Source organism: Synchiropus splendidus, chromosome 8 (genome assembly GCF_027744825.2).
Source record: "Synchiropus splendidus isolate RoL2022-P1 chromosome 8, RoL_Sspl_1.0, whole genome shotgun sequence".
NCBI classification, from domain to species: Eukaryota; Metazoa; Chordata; class Actinopteri; order Syngnathiformes; family Callionymidae; genus Synchiropus; species Synchiropus splendidus.
Window position 1 is genome coordinate 20,217,511 of NC_071341.1, and position 26,329 is coordinate 20,243,839.

At 43.2% G+C, this 26,329-nt stretch overlaps 1 protein-coding gene across 5 annotated transcripts in view; it reads right to left on the reverse strand.

Annotated features, from left to right (window-relative positions):
• The window catches only part of lrfn1 (leucine rich repeat and fibronectin type III domain containing 1), a 200,294-nt gene that overhangs the window by 114,897 nt on the left and 59,068 nt on the right, over positions 1-26,329 (reverse strand). For 3 of the 5 annotated variants that reach the window (XM_053872377.1, XM_053872375.1, XM_053872376.1), the window contains one exon: positions 11,722-11,757. The gene's annotated coding sequence lies outside the window, so the exon portion shown is untranslated. Of the gene's footprint in view, positions 1-11,721; positions 11,758-13,504; positions 13,978-26,329 lie in introns of those variants that run through there. The other 2 variants (XM_053872379.1, XM_053872378.1) reach the window with 2 other exon arrangements.

Here is a 26,329-nt window from a genome sequence, read left to right on the forward strand (position 1 = left end):
CACTGCTAAATGCGTAGGAAACAATAGCATTGAAATCTGTGTTTAGCACAGGGTTTCCTCCTTCGTCCAATTTATGACTTTTTTTTGCCGCAAACATTTCGTTTCTAGAAGTCACGCTAATGTATTTATTTGATTTATTTGATGAAGCAACATCAGGAAGCAGCACGCTAATGTCACATGACAGCAGGAGGAGACTGCGGTGTCTAAGTGGATTGACTCCTCCCCTTTGTTGTTGCTTCACTGCCATTTCATATCCATTGAAGATACATTGTTAATATAATTGACCTGCTGTGGTAAGGCCATAACCTTTGTGTTCACCAATCCAATCTGAGTTGTGCTGAAAATGGATTATTGTTGCCAGTAAATGGAGCAAATTCCAAACTTGTGACAAATAAAAGGGTTAAACTGAACATCTTATAGACGTTTGTATGTGTTTTTCTGCCACCTTTGTGACCAACCGGATGATCACGATCTCACCTATTGGTCCTCTCGGCTCCAGACAGATGCGTTCACTAAGATTCTACATTGAAATTGGTGATATTGGATATCACCTCCATCCTGGAAATACTCTCTCGCCTGAAATCCATGGTCATTTATCTCACGCGTTGAGTCAGTCAGTATCACCTCGCTGGGAAAAAAACAGCGCGGATCTATAAATGTGGCTCTGTGTCAGTGTGAGTAAACGACAGAATCAACTCTTCGCACTCAACGTCGTCGACAAGATTGTGAGGAAGTGCAATGAAAGTCAGCGAGGGCACCATGAAATGAGAGTGCAGCCAGACAAGATTGTTTTGCCAAGAAATTGCTGTGAAACGTCAATCAAAAATGTTTTGCCCTCCAGTGCAGGTGGAGAGACGGACGCAGAGAATCCACTCCGCAGTGGTAAGTGGGCAATTTATAGAGACTTTGGCTGCTATTAATTGGAATTTATAATAGACTCAAGAAGTCGGTGCATAAATACCGAAGTTTAAATTCACCTGCACCCACTTTAAGACGATTCTTTACATTAAATTGAGTTATCTAAATTAAAAATATATAATATTGAAAGCCTCAGAGTGAAGCTGATGGTCGTAATGACTAGGAGTAGACAAGGACTCGCTTGGAGCTGAGACGAATGGAGTAATACTGCAACAAAGATGAGGGCATGTGGTTCAAGTTAAGGGTCAAATCCCCAGTGGATGTGATATTTAATACAATATATTTGATGGAAAGAGTTTGTCTGCCCTGCAGCCCTGCTTGATACTTCATTACACATGTCTTCATGTTACATTTGGTCGTTCAGGATTCATCGGAATGTGATGCACCTCACTGGGCAGCAAGGATGCAGCAGCAAGGCAAGGGTCCCATGAAATCCCAGTGACCAGGTGACCCACATGGAGGCATCCACACCTGCTGATTCATCATGGGTCGCTTGGGATTAAAGTCGGTCAAATAACAGGAAGTAGCAGGTAATGTTGTCATGACCTCCAGTTTGGAGTCCAGCGTGAAGTGGCAGACTCAACACAGAGTCAGAGAAGTGTGGAATGTCTTGACCAGATTGGAAAACAGTCCCTTGGGGTCATTTTAAGAGACCACTAGATGATACTCTCTGATCACAACTCTGGAGATTTTATATATATATATATATATATATTAAACAAGCAAGACGAAAGCGAATGAGCTCTGAAAATGATGACACTGTTTCATGAAGCCTCAGCAGCTCATCACTGCTAAGGGGACTTCCACACCACAGACATAGTCTTAGCGGGGGGCAGACTTTCGGGCGGTTTCACAGTGCGGACTCTGTCTCGAGACAAAGTGCGTTCGGCTCAAAAGTCCGAGATGTGAACACAAGTGAATCAGGTTTTGGCCGCTGACTTGATCCCAGCTGGAGAGCTGCTCCTTGTCTCGGGAATCTCTCCACGGGTGGTGAGCTTTTCGCATCATGCGACTCAACGCTAGATGCCAGAAACAACGTGTACATCACGACTCCACACAAACATGATAAATGCCGGGCAGTTAAGGTTCTGATCACAGTCTGGGCGGACAACATGGTTTGCAAACTCCCTGGACACTGAGGTGTGCAGCCGGAAGCTGTCTGCCTCAGGACAGCGAAGAGGAAAGACACTGATTTTCCCCAAGTTACCGAAGATCACCAGACCATTCATTGATCATTTCTGACGTCTGGATCTGAACTTCACTGACTAAAATCTTCTCGATCGCCAGTAATCTCTCTCACTATGTCCAACGTGTTGTGAGAGCAGCGTGGATAAAGACAACTCGGAGATTCATCCTTTTCTCACAGCCTCAAATTTACCCCAGATAATCTGATGAAAATGGGCGGATGGCAGTCACTAAAAAATGTGTTTTTTTTCTTACTCATCAGTAAAAACAAGCACATTGACAGCCAGGTTAAGACGTGAAAGGTGACTCTGAAGCCTGCGGTTGCTAGTGGAAGCCTTACAAGTCGTGAATAATTTATTTTCCGATCGGTGGTGATCCCTCTGCCTGCAGGCACCACAATTTGATCATCGATTAAGTACTCAGGTTCACAGCCACACCCTGGATGGATCTCACTGAAGAGTCAGAGACACTGGTTGACACGAGTAATTAGGGGATAATTAATATCTTGAGAAAAAAAAAACGCGCTGATCGCAGGAACAGCAGCGACGCATGAATCATCCAGGGCTCACAAGACATTTCTCATGTCCTGGTGACAGAACTCGTGTAGTGGCTCACAATTTATCCTTCAGTTGATCAGCAGACATGAATGGCAGCGCCGAGGCTACGAGTCACCAGCCTGAACTTTTGACTCACAGATGCCAATGACCAAATCTGACATCACCACCCGCTTGTAAAGTGCTTTAACTGCCGTCAGGCTGCTGCTGAGGACTCGAAAATAGTTTTCTGAAATGCTAATGCTACTTTCTAAAAACCCCTCCTTCAGTCATAAAAACACGTTTTATGATCATATTAAGATGGAATTCAAACAAACGATAGTTAGAGCCTGGACCCATCAGGCTGAATATTACGACCACCGTAGTCACTATGAAGATCTGGCCTTGTTTTGGTGATGTAGCCCAGGTGTCACATTTTATCTTTGTGTTCAACAGACTTTTCGCAAGTGGAGATCTAAGATGAGGGATGGGAACGCTGTAGTGATGGGCTGATGAGGCTTCATGAAACAGTCTCCGCATTTTTAGAGCCCACTAGATGGCACTCTCTGCTCAAAAGTGCTCAGTAACAACAACCATTTCGATGAAATTTCCCATAATTTTCAAATGAGCGCCACCTACTGAGCTCTGAAAATGAGGACTGGAAAGTGGATCCACATTTCTGCTTCTATGTTTGTGCTTTGATGGATTATGCCTCAACAAAAGATGAATAAAATGCATATTTATTACTTATTTTCCGAATCAAAATAGGAATTACTCCTCAGCGACTGCTGCCCCCAGTTTCCACAACATGTATTTTGATATGTCATGATAAGTCATGATCAGAGTTCCTTCACTTGCAGTCGATTTACATGGTTGACAGGATATGCAGCATGACTGATGGCTCTCCTCTCCACCTCATTGAATCAGGTCAGCTGTGAAGGTTTGGGCCCTCAATTATTGACAAAGATCTGCATTGTTTTTTCGAGCAGAAATTCACAAATACACAGCAGCAGCTAAAGCGCTGGCGTATATTGTCAGTTTTATTGGGCGGTGAATGATTCCATATAAACCTGAACCGGTCATGGGACATCATTTTTATGGCCTTGCTTGGTTCTGTTTATATATTAGTTAATTTCTTGACCGTGGTGCGGAACTGGGAACAGGAAGTGGCTGGCAATGCTCTTCGACTTGGAGCTGATATAAGCCGGTTTAACAAACAGACTCGCGACAGAAACAGTCATTTAAGCAACACAAACAAACTGTTGTTTCCAAAAATTTTGCAATTTACGTAGCAAATTTAACTTTGATGAAGTTCATAACCTCCTTCTGCTTCTTCTTAACAATAAGAAAAATCTTGTCTTTCAGAGATAAATATGATTTAATGCTCATCAGAACTGAAGTGAAAAAATGACGGTGCGGCAAATGTAAGCAGAGAACATATTAAATATTTTAGGAAAACGTGCATATTTCTGTGAATCTATTTAATCATTTAGGACACGCTGTTGCTGAGCTCAGCAACTTCATGGTGTCTTTCGACTTTGGACCTCCATTAATATTCCAGTAGACGAGAGAACAGCAACATCATTTCACAAAGTTTTTAAGAGGAAAAAAAATATATATCCACGCTGCTCTCACAACACGTTGGACATAGTGAGAGAGATTACTGGCGATCGAGAAGATTTTAGTCAGTGAAGTTCAGATCCAGACGTCAGAAGTGATCAATGAATGGTCTGGTGATCTTCAGTAACTTGGGGAAAATCGGTGTCTTTCCTCTTCGCTGTCCTGATGCAGACAGCTTCCGGCTGCACACCTCAGTGTCCAGGGAGTTTGCAAACCATGTTGTCCACCCAGACTGTGATCAGAACCTTAACTGCCTGGCATTTATCATGTTTGTGTGGAGTCGTGATGTACACGTTGTTTCTGGCATCTAGCGTTGAGTCGCATGATGGGAAAAGCTCACCACCCGTGGAGAGATTCCCGAGACAAGGAGCAGCTCTCCAGCTGGGATCAAGTCAGCGGCCAAAACCTGATTCACTTGTGTTCACATCTCGGACGCCGAATGCACTTTGTCTCGAGACAGAGTCCGCACTGTGAAACCGCCTGAAAGTCTGCCCCCCGCTAAGACTATGTCTGTGGTGTGGAAGATGGGCTGCTGAGGCTTCATGAAACAGTGTCATCATTTTCAGCGCTCATTCCTTTTGTCTTGCTTGTTTAATATATATATATATATATATATATATATATATATATATATATATATACAGTATATACACGCAACAATACAGATTGACACCTCTGGAAAGTAAGCAAACATAAAGAGGAAAATTAATTCAGCCTGAAAACAAAACACTACATTTCCTCCTCAAGGCCAGTTGGTGTGATCCAACCACTCGTGCAAGCGTCTACAAAGGAGCATAAACCGAACGTGAAATCAGTCAGCAGATGAAGCAGGTCCTGGGTAAGACATGCACATGAATAATGTATTAACAATCAGGAGTGCAGTCGACCCCTCCTGCCTTTCATCCATAAAAATAGGTCCAGTAGTAGAGAAGTAGAGTGCTCCCACGCGACCCTGGAGCTCCTTCTTTTTGGTCCCATGCCTGGTTTTAATGGGAGAAATGGGTCAGGAAGGGCATCTGGCATTAAAGTCTGTGCCAAATTAAGTGCGTTGCTCCACAGTTGTGGAAGGGAAAGCAGTCAAAAATTGACGAGGGAAGAGGAGGAGGCAGCAGATGGGAAGAGAATTCTGCTGCAGATACAAATTTAAGGTTAAGGTGAAGACCCAGGTGAAGCTGTTCTGATTATACAACACAACTATTTAACCTCAGCAGCTGAATGCCCCTCAGGTGCTCTGTGTTCGCGACAGATGTGGCTCCTTCACTTGTGTGAAATCTATCATACAACAGACAACGAAACTATAAATTGCCATATAACCATATAAAACAGAGCTGCGACTAACCACTATTTTAACATGGTGCAATTGTAAATAGTACTTTAAAATATGAAAGAAAATGCACCGTATGTAGATGGTTCTAAACACTTGTATAGTGTTCAGTGTTAGTACTGAAACTTTAGATTTGAATTGATCAAAACTTGGTGCGTGTCCTTTGATGTATCCATTGAACACTGACTGTCAACGCTTCGGGTCGTGATGAACCCTTCGCCACAGCCATTTCTCATCTAACTGCGGATTGTGCAAAGAAAGCAATGATGTCACGACTAGGCGACTCAGGAATCTGACAGCGACTAATTCGAGAGCCAACTATGTCGTCTGAAATGACTCAGTTGAGGGCGTAAACTCTTCAAAAAGAAGGTCAGAATTTCATCAAAGGCATTTGTCTTTGATGGCTAGCCTTTCCCTCCTTTGCTTTTGTCTCTGGGACATGCACTGCTAGCTGGAAGTTGAAATTGAGTTCACGGTTCAAAACTGCTTCCCAGTCAGAGCGATAGAGGAAACGTGGTTTTACGAATCCTGCTCCTGGCCATGTTTAAATCCTTATGCATATGAGTGTGTGAGCACATTAACATGACAATAAACACCATGGTTCATAGTGCCTTCGTTGAAAAAAATAATATAAACAACTTTTCATCTTCACAGAAAAAAACCCATGAAGGAACATTTGTTTAAATGAGGCCAAAAGTGATCGTCACATTTTCCACATACAGATGTACCGCACTACTAGTTTTTGAAAGATATCACGACTTGCAGCTTGATAGTTTTGCTGAATCCATCAACAGATAACCACAGCTGATGTGTCGGCGGCAGCATCAACCGCAAGCGGACGGTAGCTTTTTAATGTCTAGTTGAGGCATCAAATAAAAACGAGCAGAGTGAAAGGTTTCTTTGTTACACCAAGGTCGATCGTTGATGTTATTACATGGTGAAAGGTGCTGGATAATACGTTTGCTTAATGGCCGATTCAGGAGTTAAAGGGGGATGCAACAATATCACCAGGCAACCAACTGTGTTCTACAAGTTAATACCCATTTTATTTCTTATTGTGGAGATAACAGCTGGAGTTTGATGACTGTAAAGGTTCCAATGTGACTGCAGCAGTCGACAATTGCCTCCAACCTTATCTCAAAATCCTCTGTTTCCAAGTCAACACTAAAAATGGAGGACAACGCTGAAGCACTTTCCGTGGACTTCAGAGCTGCGTGAATTGGTGTCTCTTTACCAGACTAAAAGACCGTGTCAGGTTGAAAATAAATCACCTTTGCTCTCGGGTTAATTCAGGAAAGGATAAGTCTGGCTCATGAAATAAAGTGTGCAAATTTCAAATGGCTCTAAAAGGTAAAGAAAAAAAGAACATTGAGAGTCGCGCATATCTTTACAGCAGAGCGAGTGTTATCGTGACGCTTTAGGCTGCGTCCTCTTTGTGGTCGCATCCTTATCTCACACAGCAGCACATTCCAGAGACTTTAGGGTTCAGCAAGTATTTTATCTGGAACTACAGCACGGCGTAGACTTCCATAGGAGCTTGACAGAGGTTTGTTTGACTCCATGCTAATCTGTGGTGTTGTGGCCGAGGTCATCTCAACGAGTCAGAGACATCGAGCCAAGACCAGAGCAAACCAAGACAAGACACGGAGGGGGGGCCACCAAACTGAATACTAAACACAGAGGCATCAACTCGCCTGCAAAAGAATTCAATGTCTTTTCATTTTCAAAGTTCCAAAACTAAACCAGTAGTTATGTTGATGGTGCACCGAGAGCTACCTTGGCAAACAGGGCTCTCCTTTGTCCAGCTCCTCTGTGGCATAAAAAAGGTTTCATTAAGACAGTGCACACATGGTGTTAACAAGCATGTAGTGGGTGCTTTTAACCAGTGTCACAGTTGTGACCTCTGAACCTCAGATCGAGACCAGTGCATATAACACCATGTCCAAAACCAAACTAAACACTGAACAAACCACTTTAAAATGTTTGCAGTTTGTTTTGCAGTAAGACATAAATTTGTTTTATATGACTATTGTACATATGGCTCCATATTCTCCATATTCTCTATTCACTTTGGTCTTGTTCTCTGGCGCTCAAAGTCTTAGTCTTGGTCGCTGTTAGTAGTTCTTGTTTTGGTCTCAACTCAGTCTCTGGTTAGGTGGTCTCGACAGCTACTCTACTTTTAACACAGGAATTTCATGCATGTGCTCTTGATCCATCATGACAACATGTTCCAACTTCTGCGACAATTCTATTTCTGTGACTCATTAAGACCAATGAAAAGCCATGTATATCCTGGAGAAATTCATAATGAAATGTGTCAACGTTACGTTACGTTTTGCCGTGAAAGAGCAGTGTAAACATCACGTCATAACTGGCGAACGTGACTCCGAAGTAGTCGACGGAGCGCTTCTTTCGTGACAACATGGATGACGAGTGGTTCATGTTGGATGTTGAGCGTCGACGCATTCTTTACGACACGTGCCATAAACTCGGAAAGGACATCTCCTCTTTCAATCTGTAACGTACTGTGGGATTGACGATTCGCACACCACTCCTCCCCCCCGAAAACTCCACTGCAGTTCCGCATCAACTCTGCGTTTCCTCCGCCACCGTATCTGGTGGGAATTTGGGGAATTCCACGATACTGTCACGTCATGGCATTGGTGATACCCAGAATGTTTAAGAAGGTACCACATCTTGAAATCCCGTGTGAGGTCCTCTCGAGTGCTGACGTATGATAGAAAAGCACGGACGCCACTGAAGGGTGACCGAATGGTTGAAGTCGGAGGGTTCACTTCCATTATGGGAGCGTGACTAGGCTACACCATGCCAGAACATACGCCCAGCAACTGCCAAACTAAACAGTTTCCCTAGAGTTGAGTCGGGATTGATTGTGATTATTATTTAATCTTTTTTTATTACCCTTGCTAATCTGTAAAATAATATTCATGGCGTAATGTTGAGGTCGCTGTCGACGTGTCCGGTGTGACGTTGCTAAATCTCAGCGTCTACCAAGAGCATCCACTGTTTACGTTTGTGTCCTCTACATACGTCAATAAACGCAACAATTCATGAGGTTTGTGCTACAGGTAGCTGCAGGCATCTTGGCCAGGCGGGCACGAAACAAGGGCACCACACACAGAAGTCCTTATTATTAATTTGCCATCATTTACATTTTGGTCGGAGAGAGAGAGTGAGAAAAATCCAATTATGTAACCCGATCTAGGTTCTCTCCCTGGCGGGAAAGAGCCGAGCAACATGACTCAACCGGCGGAGTTTAAGATGGGAGTCACTGGAGTTAATCCCATTATGAGGGGAGGAAAACTCACAGTGAAGGAGCAGATATGTGTGTGGAAGGAATGGGATCAGTCGCAGTCAACCAAGCAAGGTCTGGGTAAACCAGTCAGGCAGCCACGGTTAACACGACACCTCTACGCCGCCTTGGAAACGCAAGATTGTTCCTGGATGTGAAAGGTTCCCGCAGTCACGGCCACCAGACTCCCCGCGGATTCGTCAAGCCGATGACGGGGGAGTTTGACTGGTACAACGCGCCACGCCATGACTCACAGATGGGAGCGAGCTCTGGCAGGATTTGTCACCATAATGGGAACAGCGTCTGTATATGTGTGTGTGAGAGCACAGGATGTCTGTGAGCATGCAACTATAAGTGTGATGAGATGGCCGGCGTTGACTTGCGGGAAACAGAGAGCGGCTATGAGGAGGAGAGTTGCTTTGACAAGTGTGTGATGCATGATTCTGTGACGACAGCAGCGACGGGAGAGCAGCGGCCTGTCGAAGGCTGATAGACCAGACCAGCCAAGTTTACAACTCCACAACAATAATCGGGGATTCAAGCACATACTTTATGGAGATAGTCTTCCATCTTAAGGGCCACATTATATTCTCGGAGTTTCACCTGAGGCACCTTGAATTTGACTGCAATTCAGGCTCCTCCTACTGAGAACTGGGGCAGGGCGACGGTGCCAACATCACATGAGTGTGGCTTTGTTTTAGTTAAGTTCCAGAAGTTGACAGACAAAGAATAGTTCCTCATGGAGGAAACAGTTAGTTATATATGCAACTCACCCAAACATATGCATTTTTTTTTCCTGGGAAGAAGATGAAAGTTAAAGAATTGGTTGCAATAATCTGAGTAGGCCCAAGACTTCCATGTTAAATGTTGAAACATTGAAATAAAAATGAAAATAAAAATAAAAATAAAAATAATAAAAATGATCAGGCACAGGAGCCTACTGTCCAAAATGAATGGGTGATATGTGTTATGAAACCGATTGTATTATATGTACTTTTAACCAATGTATATTTGTCTTTAACATTAGTAAATTACTCCAGCTAATTTCTCTGCAGTATCACTGTTGGATAATCTCTGTCAAATCATCATTGCAGCAGCAGTGCAACAAGAATATAGACACAGTGGCTCCCTTTGCACGAAAATGTTACTGGAAATATTCAATTCTCTACCAAGGTGATGAATGTAGTAAAAAAAAAAAAAAAAAAAAAAAAAAAAAATTATTATTAACAAGAAGAAGAAGAAGAAGAAGAAGAAGAAGAAGAAGAAGAAGAATTTCTTTGAATTTATTCTCACTGTCTCATTGTAAAAATACACATTGACTGACTGTAGCATCTTCTGGTTCATAATGCTGGGCTCCCTTCAACAGATCTCAACAGTAAAAAACGGGGTTTGTGTCCAGGACGTCCACAGGGATTGGTTCAGTGCCAAATAGCTTGGGGGAAATAGCAGCATACAAAGAGTGACTGAGCCAACAACATGTGCAATACTTGGATTACAAAGGTGACAAAGATGCCTTCCAGGCAGCCACAGCACAGTTACAACAAAGAATCGACTGAATTCAATCCAATGGCTGTCGTCCATTAGCGCTTCCGGGGCGAGCAACGCCGAAAGAGTATCAGCCGGCATACAACGGATGGTGGTGGAACTTGGTGATGAGATCGTCCGAAAAATCGTAACTGACATCAATGATATTAATGGAAAGGTACAAGTGTTCTCGCTACAGCACAGTGGAAATAAAGCTAAAAGTTATAGCAGGTACATTTCATGTGGCAAAATTAGAGCATCATCGAAAAGGTCTGTTGACCACAACTGTGGCTGTTGAAGTCACGAGCAAAGTTTGACCTCAAGTTTCCCTCGGAATATTTTCGGCTGCCACCAAGAGCAGAATCCAGTTGAACATAATCTTTGCTTGGTTCTTCCTCTGCCAAACACTAGAAAAACTATGTCAAATATGACGGTTCTACTTGAGACTCTGATCAGTGGTGGAGTCGCTTTGGTGTGGCTCCACCTCACAGTCCAGTCAGGTGGCAATGACGTCAGCGAATGCTTCAGCCTGTTTCCTATAGAACCTGACAGAAGCGTGTATCTCGGTACCACTGGACCTAGTGGGTGAGTGAATAACTGGAGTACGCAAAGGTAGAGGGTCGCCAGGGAACTTGCATGTATTATTTTCTGTTTAAATATGTATTTTAAAAATAAACACATGGAAACACTGACTCTCCGACAGAATACATGCTGGTCCGACAGCAGGCCAGTGTGTGATAATCTTGTATTCACGGGTGGATTGTCGAGATAAAGCAGTCTGATGACACTTGGAGATGAGGGCAGGACACTATTTGGAAGAAAAGAGGGGGGCTTTTGAGATACAGCCAAGAAAGATGGGTGCAGGCGGGGGTGAAGTGCTGGGTTCATAGCCGAGTTGAGCTCATTCTGGAGTCCATCCAGGGCTTTACTTGACTCCCTCACCACCACGATATTGTGGTAACACAGACAGGAACGGCTCAAGTCAAGGTTATGACGAGATTCTGGCGGAAAAGGATGGATTCATCGTGGACACGTGGAGATGAGAGATGACACAGGTGCGCCACTGGAAGAGAACGTGAGCTGGAAGAGAACGACTCGCTGCCTTCAAATTAATCAGCTGCAGTAAGTGACTGGTCTTGGGATTGGTGGAGCGTGTGGTCTGACTTCCATTTACATAAATGTGTTGAAGTGTCGCAGGAAAACTCAGCATGTGTAAATCACAAAAGTTTCAAGGGTTATTATCGCAAGAAGCACAAACAAAACAACCACTTAGTCGGACGGCGAGAACACAACAAAGCACTTACCCACATGTGCTCTGACTCCACCCCGACTCTTGAAATCTGCAAGCAAAAAAAACAATCTATTCAGATCAAAGATGAAAGCAAACATCAAAGGTACATGCAAATTTTTCATGCAAAAATCGGAGACAAATAAGTATATTTAATCTTTAGCAGTTTTGTTTGGGGATTAGTATTTATTTTGGTTAGTATTTCACTCCCACTGACGGAGAAAGAGACAGCTACTCTTTTTCAACTGGCTAATGTGCTCCAGGGAAGAGTGAACATAGATTTCAGCATTGGTCAGCAGAACCTTGGTCAACATGAGAATGGCTCAGAAAAAATGCACTTCGTAAACCCACGATCGGAACGGCATGGAGGGCAAATGTCAGACAAAAATTCCGCAGCCATTTTGAGCACACTACATGCTAAATAAGTAGGGAAGAAACGAGATGGATGAAATGCATTATCAAAAAAGTAGGACATTGAAATTTCATTTTCACTGGAAAACAAATATGACAAAGACTTCTGATCTTTGAAAGTCTGGATAACTACCAAAGCACTCAGGAAGTGTAAACCTCCACCACTGAGGAATCTTTAAATAATTCCTGGATCTGGATGGTGATCTGGATCACTCCTGAAATCGAATCCTTGTTCCTTGTCCCATATCACAGGATTCTTGAAAAGTTTATTCAAAACCGGACATAAATTTTCAAATAACTTTTCAAGTCATTTTGGACACAAACAGGTAAACAGAGGCAGTTGAAAACATAACCTCCTTCCATGGAGATAATAATACTGTTAATATTATTTAATAAAAATGTTTTAAGAAAACAATTATTCACAAAAAGATCAAATCTATAAAAAAGAAAAGAATAAAAACAAACAAAAAAATCACAAAATACATGCATCAAACAAAAGATGCCATATTTTCAGTTCTAATAAAACAAAAGAACGAAATTCAAGGGAAAAAAAATAGATATAAACATGCAATATTGTTTAGAAAAGCACCAACATTATAATTTTAGCATCCATTATTATTGCCCAACTTTATTTCATATATATATATGGTCTTAAGCATGTGAAATACCACTGATAGCATCAGTTGCACCTCACCACTAGAGAGAGATAGAAAACTGCCGCGGCTGTTCCATGATATTTTGCAAACTGACAGATAAATACAGACTACCAAAGTGAAATCCTTGGCAGAGATATAGAAAGATATTACAAAAACTAATCCAATAATTAATTTTAAATAAATCTCATCACATTCAGGACAAATTGTTTGAAAGTGAAATTGACGTCTGGAAATTCTAGACATTATAGTTGCATCAATAGTTTCAAACCTGAAAAGGCTTTTCATACTAATGCTGGGACCGAAAAGGTCCAGAGAAGTGCAGTCAGTGATTTAAAACAACACTCAGTTTAAGTTCAGAATAAAACACCCATTAGCAAGCACATTTCCAAGGCAAAATCCGATAATGACAGCAAAGGTTATAAGGAGCACGCGTGCGGCAGTAATGCGGAGCAACACAGAAGCAGCAATCTAACACTCTAATGCTCCGTCAGAGGACTGCTGTTCTATCGTGGGCAGGTCAGTAAGAGCTGTCTGTTCGGACCATTAGACGGAGGCTGACAGTAAAAGTAATTAACACCGACGTGCGTGATGGCCGCTGGCTAGCAATCTACCTACAGTCAATGTGAGTTCAACGACAGCTCGGAGGTTTTACAAGACCTTCACATGGTTTTCCTCCTGGAAATGAGAGGAGAACATGAACAAATCTATTATTTCCTTTGCTTATCGATTCACCGTCTGATCACTCGGGAACATGGTCCGTCATCGAGTGCTGGAGCCAACGGTGCTCTTGGCCCGACTCCAGCCTCCACAGGAAGTGATCTCATGAGGGCACAGACCTGAGACCGCTTACAAAGGCGGATTGCACAACATCCTCCCACCAAGGGAACGTCTTGCCAAAATATCCCTCCCAACAGCGGCACAATAAAACATTCGGAGTCCAAGTAGTGTCCATTGAGAAAAGGTGTTGGTTGGAAATACAACTCAGCCTGGTCGATGAATTTAAAAGTACTGAAATATGACAAATATTTGACAAACAACAGAACAACAGAACAACAGAAAATGACACCATCGATACCCTAAACAAAACTAAGGATGCTACGTTCCACCTCTTCTTTAGCTAGCTGGTTGTTTCTGTCCAATAAGGAAACAGTATACTCCAGTAGAAGTCCAAAACGTAAACACATTTCATTTTTCTGCGTATCAAGCTTTTGTCGCAGTTATTCTGAGTGGAATAAAAAGGAACTAAAGACTTATGTATGCAAGTCACTAGTTATTATTACTAGTGCAACCTTTATTACACCTTACAAAATTACAAAACCAGAGACTTTATTGCATGTACTGCATATAGACAGATTCCTATCTGAAACTTTGGAGAGGATGTTTTACATTTTCATAGCTGCTGTAAAACTCTGGCATTCCTGCCATCTTTTTTTTTTCTACTGAGTGTAACGTTGTTACAAGATGGCACAGCTAGTTTCACTAAATGTGGCTAACAGGAAGCTGATGTCTGTGCTGCTTCTATGGGCTCTTGCTTACAGAGCTTTTGTGATATGTGAAAATCTTTTTTTTATTTATTTAGGTTTTAGTCTGTGGTTATAAAATGCTGTATTTTATATAAATGCAAAAAGCCACATATGGTCGAAGTCTGTCCGCAAAAGGGGTTTTGACTTCATGAGGTGCCTAAAATCTCTTGGGATAAAAAACTAGCTCTGAAAAACATTGTGAATCACTCAGAAATGACTTGGAAAACACATGGTGAACCTTGTCAAATCCATGTAATTACAAGGTTTCAGCTACATGTAACTGATATCTCTGTAACTGAAAACTCACATGATAAAACGTATTAAAATGAAGCGAATCGAATAACACATAACACATCATGGAGGTGGTCATGAACTTGATGGTTTCCGCTGTTATTCACAGACAAACCCAGAAAGAAACATCATAATGACTGACGTTCATTGCATGCTGAACTCAAGTCGCGCATTCCAACTGACTATATGAAGAGACGGACAGCGTGAGGACGGCTGCAGTTTGGAGAGAGACTTCTCATGAGTAAAAACTACTAGAAACTCGCAAGTTTTTTTCATTTTTTTTCAGGGAATTATTCTCATCTGATATTTCTCATAATGGAGAAAATACATTATTGGCTTCCTGAACTCATGTCACCGCAAAACTTGAGCTGTTATATTTATTTGTATTGCAAAGTGAGTCCTGAACACAAAGGTGAAATCCCACTCACAACACGGTGAAAAACAAAGTGAGTATGTTAAAGCACACCAGGTCATATTGATGTTAAGCGTCGGAGTGGGCAGCAGCCAGTGAATACAAATGACGCCCTAAATTCTCCTTACGGGAATAAAAAGTCAAATAAGAATGATGTACAGCCCATGAAGCGGCCCTCTGAACTGTGAGGTGACTTGAGCAGCCCTGGTCGGTAAATTCTGTTTTATTTACTCCATAGTCAGGCGATCGCCGCTGCTGCTGCCGCTGCAAGTATTCATGCTTGATAAATTACACTGTAGACGGAATTGGCTCCATACTTAATAAATCCCCAACATTCCCTTGAAATCTGAGCACTTCCACTGGACCATAAACACTTTCACACAACGCCTTCCAGGAGTGGACTGCCAGTGAGTCTTCCGCATGTTTGGTTTGATGATGCCGCGGTGCTTGACCTGGGAGAGGACCCACCCACCACATCCACCACATATGTATCAATGACCTTCAGTTAAGTGACAGTAAGCTGCAATATGTGAAGATAATCCAGCAGGTCAAATCTCAGGGAAATATAAGCGAGGTCTCATTAGCGTTAAGAAAATGTCAACGCTGATATTTACCAATGAGAATGATCAAAAGGCCGAGTGTAGTACGCCTGCCAAATCCCCATGAGATTGACTCCGCGGCTCACTTTGAATTTATGTTCTCGGCCAGCAGTGGCCCTCTGAAGAAAGCTATAAAGAGATGAAAGTTGGCGTCTGTCTGCTGGGGAATTAGGAATTCTCCGCCATATTCGAGGAGTGCTGAAACGGCGGGGACGAGGGAGGACGCTCACCATCACCATCTTTGACATTTGCTTTACTGCAGACTCCGGAGAGGACTTTGAATATTCAAACACTGCACATACAGCGAGAGCATGTGAATGATATATCATTGTCTTTTTTCAGTGTTGACTCAATGGAGTGCCCCCTGCAGGTTATCAAACTGCCACAGAGGCACAACAAGAAACCTATCGTGATGTCAGTAACATTTTAAAATATGGACGCTGAACAACAATAAGCGTCTATCTTCGACTTAGTCACTCATTTATCTTTTTAGCCTTGAGTTGGGCGCTACTCGGGGCAAGAAAGAGGCGCAACACACCAGCGTATTCTTCCCGTCAGCAGCGTCAGTCAACCCATCAATAACACGCTCTTTTATGCCACGTCGACCAATCAAATGCCACTGTCGCGACTCGCAAGAGGTGGATAACAGCGAGACTTCGCCCAAGTACAAATATATAACGTCCGCAATGGCAAAGGCAGGGTCCATGAAGACATAAGAATCTCTGGATTTCAGTCTAACTCTAACAAAATTACCAAGGAGAAACACGTTTTTCATGGAAACCAATATCATTCTCAATAAAACAGGGCGTACTATTTCTTAGTTTAGGGCATCGCCAGCGTGTCCAGACACCCCTCTACAGTCGCTTGAAGCCTGTTTTGGACTGTGGGAAGAAAACGTGATCCACTCGAATTGTTTACAATTCGATTGTTTAACAGTTATACTACAACCATTTTTGAAGCATCTTTTCTTCCACATTCATGCCACAACAAACTCAAATGGTGGAATGGCTAAACACAAACACCCTGTCAGATCAATGTGGAAGCGCTACCTGTCCTTCGATTATTTTCTAGTTAGTAGAAACTCCTCTCCGTCGCCCACTCGAGAGGAAATGTGGGAGGTGCTGCTTTATATTTGTTGCCATTGCCATTAATTCTCGCCTGGTCCATTTTCAAATATAAATAAAACTCAACAATGCTTCCATATGTTTGTTTTCAGTCCGAGCTATTGGCTTCCATCTTTACCTGGACGGTTCATCTCGGTGTCCCGGTGGATAAGAGACTTTTACTTTGGTTCAGGAAGCAGCGATTGTGTTCCTCTCACTTAGATATAAGTGACGGCTCACGATGAAGCAATATCATCGATATACCTTGGTGTAGCCATGACTTCCGGTGTGTATATTTGTGATCGAGGTTATGTGGAAGCCAGTTGGACATTTTCTGGATTCAGTAGCTAATGTGAGTCGGAGGAATGATAGACATTTCTGGCGATTAGAAGCTACGCTACGAAGACACCTGTGTAAGGGACACAGGAGATGGTCTAATGTCGGACCAATGTTGGTGTTGTGTTTAGTGCTGACACATTTCTAGAACATTCAAGTGCTGGGAAATTCTCAGCTTGGTCTTTAACTGGTTCTAAAGTGCATCTCATAATCCACACGACGATTACTTCTGTCTGGAAACCCAGTACATATATAAGAACAGGCTTCTTTTTGGATTTTTTGAGATTGTGTAACAATGAAACTTCACTCTGATGATCGTGGCTCACACCACATGCTCGGCGAGTCAGCCGCGCCGCATCTCTACATAGTAAGTCACACTTCCAAAAGGCTTGGCAGCAGTAAAGTCAGCGATGACTCTGTGTGTCGACACGACTTAGATCAAAACAACAGTCTCTACGCTCCCGTTAAAGAAGCAGTACCATTCTCCAGACGCGACGTGATAAGTGGTGACTATCACTAAAAGTAACTCAACAGAGAAATCAGCCAGCAGGAATCTACAATAGATTTAACATTGTGACATGCTGTTAATTCATGACACCAAGGATTTGAAGAAGCGACAGACAATCAACACAAATATCCAACAAAGGGTGTGAGGGGAACGTTGCAGCAGGCTCCAGACTGTCAGCCAGGAGTCAGATTGATGGCGCTTCTGTAGTCTGGAGGTGGTATAATCCTCCGCCCTCGGCTACACAAAAGTAGATTCCTTCTCAACAAATCACGCTTTATGAATCAAACACTATAGCTGGAGGAAGATCCCCACCGACGGAAAAAGAACAGTCGCGCAGGCTTTTGATTCATAGCTGCAAAATGATCATTTATATTCCGTTGTTCCCTCATAAAGCCGCGCAGAGTCTCTTTGAGAGGAAGAGGGTGTCCAGTAGAGGGCCAGTGCCGTGACTTAGATCTGTGTTCAGCATGACACTGCGGTAAAAGAAACATTTAGGTCTGAAAAGTCTCAAAAAGGAGCAGCAAAGGACGGGCCCAATCTTTCTTCACCCTGAACACAATCATTCCAAGGTGAAGAGGAGATGTGATGAACTTAGAATTGTTTCTTTCTCCAACCAGATGGAAAAACTTGGAACAGCTAGTATGCCCATCCCCAATGACTTTTATTCTCAACCTCTCCGCCAGGCTTTTAGCTAGGAGGGCATCTGCAAAACATGAAAAACGGATGCCCAATTCTCGACCGTAGCAGATGCCACCATATTCCAGCGTAACCTGGCGACCAAGCTACGGTCGAGAATTGGGCATCCGTTTTTCATGTTTTGCAGACGCCCAGACGCCCTCCTAGCTAAAAGCCTGCTCCCCGCCACACACAGGGTGGAAGCATGTTGGTGCCCCCTATCCTATGACAAAGCATGAACTAGTTTAGATGGTTGACCTCTAGATGCTCTTGATAGTGAGGCAGGGATCGCCCCAGTGATTTTCCAGAAAAAAAATGCCACAAAAGGTGCAACACTCAACGTCACTGTGGGACAATACGTGTTTTGATAGTTGCAAGCAATGACACTGGCCGACACAAGTCAAGCTTTGATTGATTTCATTTTATTCAACCTCTTTTTAAAGTGACATGAAATGAGCTACTTGGCACAGGTATGCACTCTCTGAGTACTTTTCTAGCCATCGAAAACCGTTCTGTTGACACGCTCCGTCTATCCAGTACAAGGTGAAATCCTCAGACAGTGAATGGCGACATATTAAAGGCGACACTGATCAAACCTTGGCTGTGAGCATCCATTTTTAATCTCGCTATTGTTGTCAGTAATAAAATATTAATCTCATCTGAATGCTAACATTGTAAAGAACAAATGGGCGCACCACGACTCCCATCTATCCGAAGCCGGCATTTGTATTATAAATCCATTTGTTTGCGACTCCTGCGCCGCTGTCAATGCTCATGAATGTCAGCGCGACTTGAGTTGGCAGGACGCAGCATTTTTGTCTTTGGGAAGCAGACAATTATTGAAGACTTTGTGCCCTCAGCCCCTTTGTTTCCTTCTCACACAGTCAAAAATATTCAAACAGAAGCGTGCGCTCCGGTTTGCCTTAAAACGCATTAAACCTCGTAAGTTTGTTAATATAAAGGTCGTGGGTGTTAAGGGCCGTAATTGAAGCGGTGATTGACCTTAAATGCTTGTTAGACTAAAACCAAAAGAGGCTCAAGGTGAAGTGCACTCTGTGAATCTCTGGAGGATGGATGGGAGGCGAGAGGTTTTTATTTTCTTTAGCACTGAAAGTCTGGGCTTGACTTGAGTTAAAGGTACTTCAAACAATATTTGCGTGATTAGGAAGGGGAAGAGGTCGGGGGGTGGCAAACTGTGGCACTTGAAGAGGCATTTCTGAACTTGTTATGTAAGATTATTCATATAATTGTGGGGGAAAAAAGCTAAACATGAAGCCAAAATGTACTGTACTATAGGGAGAGTGATCAACAGTGCATGACATCCATCCATTCCTCCTCATCCTCTTATCAGTTGCCAGGTCGTGGGGGCCGCACCCTTCAGAAGGCCGCGCCAAACGCCCTTCTCCCGAGCAACCAGCTCCAACTGGGGGATCCCGAGACGCTCCCAGGCCCGTCTCGAGATATAATCCCTCCACCTGGTCCTGGGTCCAGCCCTGGGTCTCCTCCCTGCTGGTCGTGCCTGAAACACCTCTAAAGGAAGACATTCATGGAGCATCCTCATGAGACGGGCGAACCACCCCAACTGACTCCTCTCAACGCGGAGAAGCAGTGGCTCTACTCCGAGTCTCTCCCGAGTGACAGAACTTCTCACCCCATCTCAAAGGGAGACGCCTGCCACCCGTCGGAGAAAACTCTTTTCAGCCAACTGCATGCGGGATCTCATTGTTTCAGTCATGACCCACAGCTCATGACCATAGGTGACAGTCGGGTTCAGTAAATGCATGCAACAGTGCATGCTGAGACTGAAATTCCCAGCAAACTGAGTCCAGTGATCCTCCACAGAAGCTGACTGAGCAATCGACAAACACAACAAGGGAGGCGAAGCAACAATTAATTTGCGCTCGGTTTCTCCATCATGACCAAAAAAGAAACCCTGCACTATTCCGGATCACCAAGTAAACACAGCCGACGGTTCGTGGGCAGCGGGAAACATATTGATGTCCTGAGCCGAATGCTCTTCAACCACCACGCTGTGTGATGACAAACAGACCTGCGACGTAACATTTCCCTGCACTGACCTGCTTTTCTCCTTCCGCTGCTCCGACTTCATAATTGCTCTGAAGATATCATCTGACCATATTGATCCACTCTACTTTCTGTCAGGGATAAGCTGCTCTCAACTCAGCATTAGCTCACCTCACTCCGATACTTCAGTCTCTTTAGCATAGAGAACTGCATCCCTTCAAATAATCTAATAAGTGCCACACAATATATGTTTTTCAATATTTGTTGTGATTCTAGCTCATCGTACTTTCCCCAAATAAGTAGTTAATATTACTCTAGCACCTGCGTGTGCAAAGGTTCGAGTCGAACACGATGAATTACAATAACAAAATGGGTCAATATTTGGTTTGTTTTTCAGGGAAAACAGAAAGTCATGTTCTCATATTCTCCGGTAGATCTCACAACCAAGTGAGAGGGACTTGATATTGTTGATCAGATGAGTCATTGCAAACTTCCTGCTTCATGGTATTACTGTGCTTACACCTTGGGAAGGTCAACCGACAGATAAATATTCATATTGACCGGTACATTCTTTGGTGACACCAAGACGGTAGCCATACCAAACCAAAGACGCCGGCAGAGGAGACCCTACCTCCATCTTCCCGAAAAGCAAGAGGCCATTTCTGGTTATGCTGAACAAGGTGGACATTTGGAGACCATTTTCATTCAGCCCACGGACTCATAGATGAGATGTATTCATCCAGATAAATACTTTACCGCACTATAACCTTGCTATTATGTTCATCTGCTTTGAACTGAATTTAACTGAAGCACAGATTCTCAACTGGTGGGTTGCAATCCTGAAGTGGGTCAAGCGCCTTTGTCAGGGCAGAAAACATCATGTGCTTTTACTTTGGTAACAGTCGGGTGCACTGATAAACATGTGATCATGTCAATATACTTGGCCAGTAGAACTGGAAATGAGAAACTAGTCTACGATGAAGACTGGAGCTGTCATGGTGTCTATTCTCGGAAGAAACAAGGAGCAGAAATCGACGTCATTGACAGAGATAATTGAGTGACAGGATGAGTTATGGCAAAAGACATTATGAACAAGAGAAAAACAGACAACAGATGCAACCTTGAACATTTCCTGAGCACCACACGTCCTGCTGAGACGCTCCATTAACGTCATGGCACCGGCAGCGCTCGGGACGGATAAACATGTGCCGGGGCAAAAACTCTTGGGACATTAACGCGCAATTTTTTTATGTGCAAATCCGAGCATAGCCCCGATTTCAATCCCCCAAACTACAACCTGATGTTGACAAATGAGCGTTTTAAAGCCTGTGATTGGTAGCTTGTGGAACTAACCGAAATAGAAGTTAGAGATGTTAACACAGTTTTGTATGCAGCGGCAGCAGGCTGCGCTCCCAGCTCGAGTATAACTCACAGACACACTAAAAATCTCCTTGCTCCGTCTATAACCGTATAACTCTTTTGTTTATTGTCAAATTGAAGCAGTGTGGCTGGGTTATTTACTTTTTTTTTTGTATCTATTGCTGCATAACATCAGGAAAACGGGCCATAAAAACATTATTGCATTTTGAGATTTATAATTTTCAATATAACTAAAGGGATGGTGGATGATTGAAGGGATGTTTTTTGTTTTAATCATAAAAATATTTCAAAAGAATAAGAACCTCTCAAGATGAGTCAATATCAAGCTGGATAAAAAGCAGCCTCGCTAAAAAGACACTCAGAGAGCTCAGACCTCTGCCAGGCAGCTCATACACAACTTGTATTGAGATACTTTTTTCTGCAAATTTTGAATTTCATATCCTTTTAATAACAGTAAAATCTGTACTCTGAAGCATCTTCGCAAAACCGGGTAGAAATGGAGAAGATCACCGAGCACAGGCAACAGTGAGGGCAAAAAGGCACCACCACAATGCTATCTGTTCCATGTCCAGTTGTCAGATCACGGTAGCTCAAGTGCGAACAGCAGGGCAGTGAGTGCCGGCTGACAAGATGAGGAAATCAGATGAGAACTTCGGGAGGGGTTAAAGCTTGGTCACATAGAGGCAGCAAAGCTGAGACAGGCTTCTAAGGAGAGCACTGAGCGCTTGGGGACAAGTGTTGTGTGTTAAAGTTTATGGTGAGGTGTTAAAGAATCAAGGCGAGACGTGACGAGAGCACTGATCATTTCAGACACGCTGTTAGTGGCAGGTAATGAACTTTCATGTTATGGAGATGGGAGAATGGGGGAGGGTGCGGGCTGTGAAGGAGGGGGGGCTTCTGAGGACAATACCCACACACGCAGAGACTGTAAACAGCTTTGATGGCTGAACAAGTTCAAACATTAAAAGTAAATTCATAAATAAATGTTTGATTGATGCTCACATCATTCATTGTTGAGTCAGAGAACTTTAATTCTAAAATTATTTTATTGCTTATTTACTAGAAATCCATGGTTAATGTATTAAAAGAAAGTTCAATAAAATGTAGGTTATATGCACAAAACACTTCTAGTAAGTGTCCAGTGTCATCATGTTGTAAATAACAAGGTATATTTTTTCTTGATGTCCAGTACGCATTGATATGTTACGTGTGATTCTAGTAAATATAATAATGCAGTTAGTATCTCTATCAGTGACATACGGAGATAAATTGAGACACCTTGAAAGCCAATGAGATATGATGCAAAACATGATTGTCATCCTTCAGAACCTATTTACGCTCCCTTTACTGTACATATGAGATTGTACCTGTTACTGTCACTGACACTTCCATGAGTTCTTTCTGTTGAGTTCTTTCTGTCCTTCAGCGGAAGGAGAAAAGCAGGTCAGTGCAGGGAAATGTTACGTCGCAGGTCTGTTTGTCATCACACAGCGTGGTGGTTGAAGAGCATTCGGCTCAGGACATCAAAACAAACATGGAGACTGTGGAAGAAGTATTCATAAATGTACCTCTTGCACAAAAGACGAAACAGAGGCAGCGTTACAGGAGGTGGTGGTCGGTGAGGACGTGAACTATATCGCATTGTTATGTGTTCTTCGTGTTACGTATTGGGTAGTAACGGCAACACTGCCCCCGTTGTTTCCGGTGGTACCGCTTTGTTTGGTCCGTAACCGTGAGCTTTGTAGTAACGTACAGAAATACGAACGAAATGAACACAGAGCACAGGCAGAAAGATCCGTCCATATCCGGATCTGTCCGTAACGTTGAGCGTAAATGGGCTGTTTCTTGTTTGTGTTCCACCAGAGAGAAAAGTCCAGTACTTCTGTGTGTCTTTTATTTCCACATCACCTGGCAATGAACCAAGCAAAGGCCGGGCTTATTCTTTCATCCACTCCTTACGTTCAGCCGAATTAAGTTGAGTTTGTAGGAGACTGATCTCTGAAGTTTCACACTACTTTCCAGGGTTCGTATATAAGCAGCTGATAGTTCGACAGGTGCAGAGTCAGGAGCCCTGCGGTGATCCTGGAAGGAGTTGCTGAAAGCTACACGTAGGCAGCGAAACATGTCAAACTTCAAACCTTCCTCCGTCGCACCTTCGCTCTCAGCTAATTTAAAGACGACATCCCACTGTGATACACACTTTGAACTTCCTCCGCTCTCCGGCTCCGATGTTAACATCAGCCCAGGACGGGAATTCATCTCTGTGTTTTGACAAAAATGGGTTTCTTTATCCTGTGAACAGCAGGTGCTTTCAATATTTACAGGGAAAGGTGGTCCAAGGCTTTGGGGAACTGTATTAAACATCAGCGCCAGATGTGCTGATCATGATTCATTTACAAAGAACTGAATAAGTTTGGAAGCAAATGTCCTGAATTAAACTAAGCAAGTGCTGTAATGTTTATTCACTTTGACTGTATTGTACTGTAGGTCCAGCAGAGCAATGAAACTTTACATACTTATTCATACAATGACGAATGACTCTTACACTGAGATTTTCTCAGCGTACGAGGAGTTCTCCGCCGCACCTTTGGCCAGGAGGACCCCATTAAGAAGGTCCTCCATCCCTGGTTGACACACACTGAGAGAAGAAATAATGGCGAGAACTAATCCATTGACGAAACAGAATCTAGAAGTAATTGTACTATAGCGTCATTCAACAGAGGTATCACTTAAAACCCTGTAGATGTAGCGAGGAAGCACACATTATTTGTCGTGAAGTGACATTTGATCCACAAGCACAAAAGCGAGCATTAGACTGGCTGATGCCTCCAAATCTAATGCAAACACTGTGTGACATTTAAAACCGCTGCTCGGTCGATTCAACAACACAACGCAAACAAGGACAATCTGTGACCGATGACATCAAGTCAAACGTTCAGAAAGTTAGAGATGCATGTGTTCACCTGGCTCCTTCCTTTTCATCCAGTAACACATTGCATGCAGGCATAATAAGAAAATAGCGTGAAGGCATGAGCTTGAATGTTAGGGGTGTAAGGAAATATCGATGTGCTCAAATAGCACGATACCCAATAGCACAACATTGTATCTGTATTCTAATTTATGATACAACAAACAAAACGGTTATGCTGTTGACTCAGGCAGCTGCTTATTCCTCTTTCGAACTAGAACTTCAATGAAAGCCATGACAATAAACTCCTCATGCGCAAAATACTTTTTCTCTTGAAATAATGGCTGATGCTTGCAATACAATACAGAGTGGTTTTTACTGTATAACGCCGCATTGTTACTCCTGTATCAGGATACGTATCGCATCACCAGATTCCTAGCGAGACACAGCCCAATTCAGTGAAGTAGACCATGTGGCCTCTTCAGTAAGGTCCTGGAGAAATGAGTCTTCTCGATGACACTAAACTTTTTAATTGACCATCCTTCAGTGCACGCATGAACACTCAACCTTTCAAACAGTCTTGCCTCACTAACTGTCTCTCCAACAGCTGTCCCTGCGACAAGCTCATTTCGCCCACTGACAACCATCCCCGAAACTGCTCACCGCTTTGTCACTTCACTTTCACTGCAGCTCACACCCACATTCCACACCCTTCACCTCCCTCCATTCCACCCTGCCTGCATTCTCTTCTTCGCCTCTATCTTTATCTTCAAAGTCTGAAATCACACTGGGAATGATTCCTCCAACAATGGGGGCGGGTTGTCAAATATAAATTAAACACAAGCTCAAAATATGTCTGAAACAGACTACACCACATGCTGATGAACATCAGAGCACGTCAAACATCCCGACATCACATCATCTTTGATTTCTTCATTAAAGATTGACATGAATAATTCATTTAAATTCCTATTTTCAAATGTTGTTATCCACCAGGATTTTCTTCTTTGTCCATCGGGGTTGCCACAGCTTAACATCTTGTGCCTCCTCCCTTGTCACACGTCCCCTTATGTCCTCCATCATCACATCCACGAACCCCAAAGCTTGTCTTCCTCTTTAAAAGCCATGAATTTTTCAGTGTGTTTCTTAAGCAAGCCCTCATCCTCTGCTGAAACATGACACAGCTGAGGAGATCACACCACATGAGACTAATCCAGTTTTGGATGTTCTATAATCTAATTTGGTCCCCCCACCAGAAAAAGAAAAAGAAAAAAGAAAACCTTTCGCGTCACCACGGACTGGACAGCCTCTACTGAAAGTCATTGTCTTGATGGCCCAACCTTTGCGTGCAGCACGTGTTCCTCTTCTTCAAAAAAAGGGACGTGTCTGACGTTTATTCACTGGGAGATTTTGTTTGACAGTGATGCGAGGTGTTGCCCTACTTTCTGCTCCCATCCTTTGGGAACACCCTTCACTCTTCCCTCGTTGAAATCGCAGAGCGAGATGCAGTGAAACAACTGCACTAAATACAGCCCAGCAGTTACCATAGAAACCTGTGCTGGTGCATCTCTGACTACTGTATTTCATTTTGCACTTGACCCAGAAAATTGCAGCAGGGATGCTGTTGGGTTTGTGTCCTGGTCCGAACACCTGCGCAGGTACAGGTGATAGACAAATCAGGGGCAGCAATTTCAATAAGTCATAGGCGAGACTTGTAGGGAAGCAGCGTGTGAAAAGCTTTCGAGAGGTGAACACGTGCACCTCAGAGTTCATGCCAAATGCGCCTCAGGCAGTGTG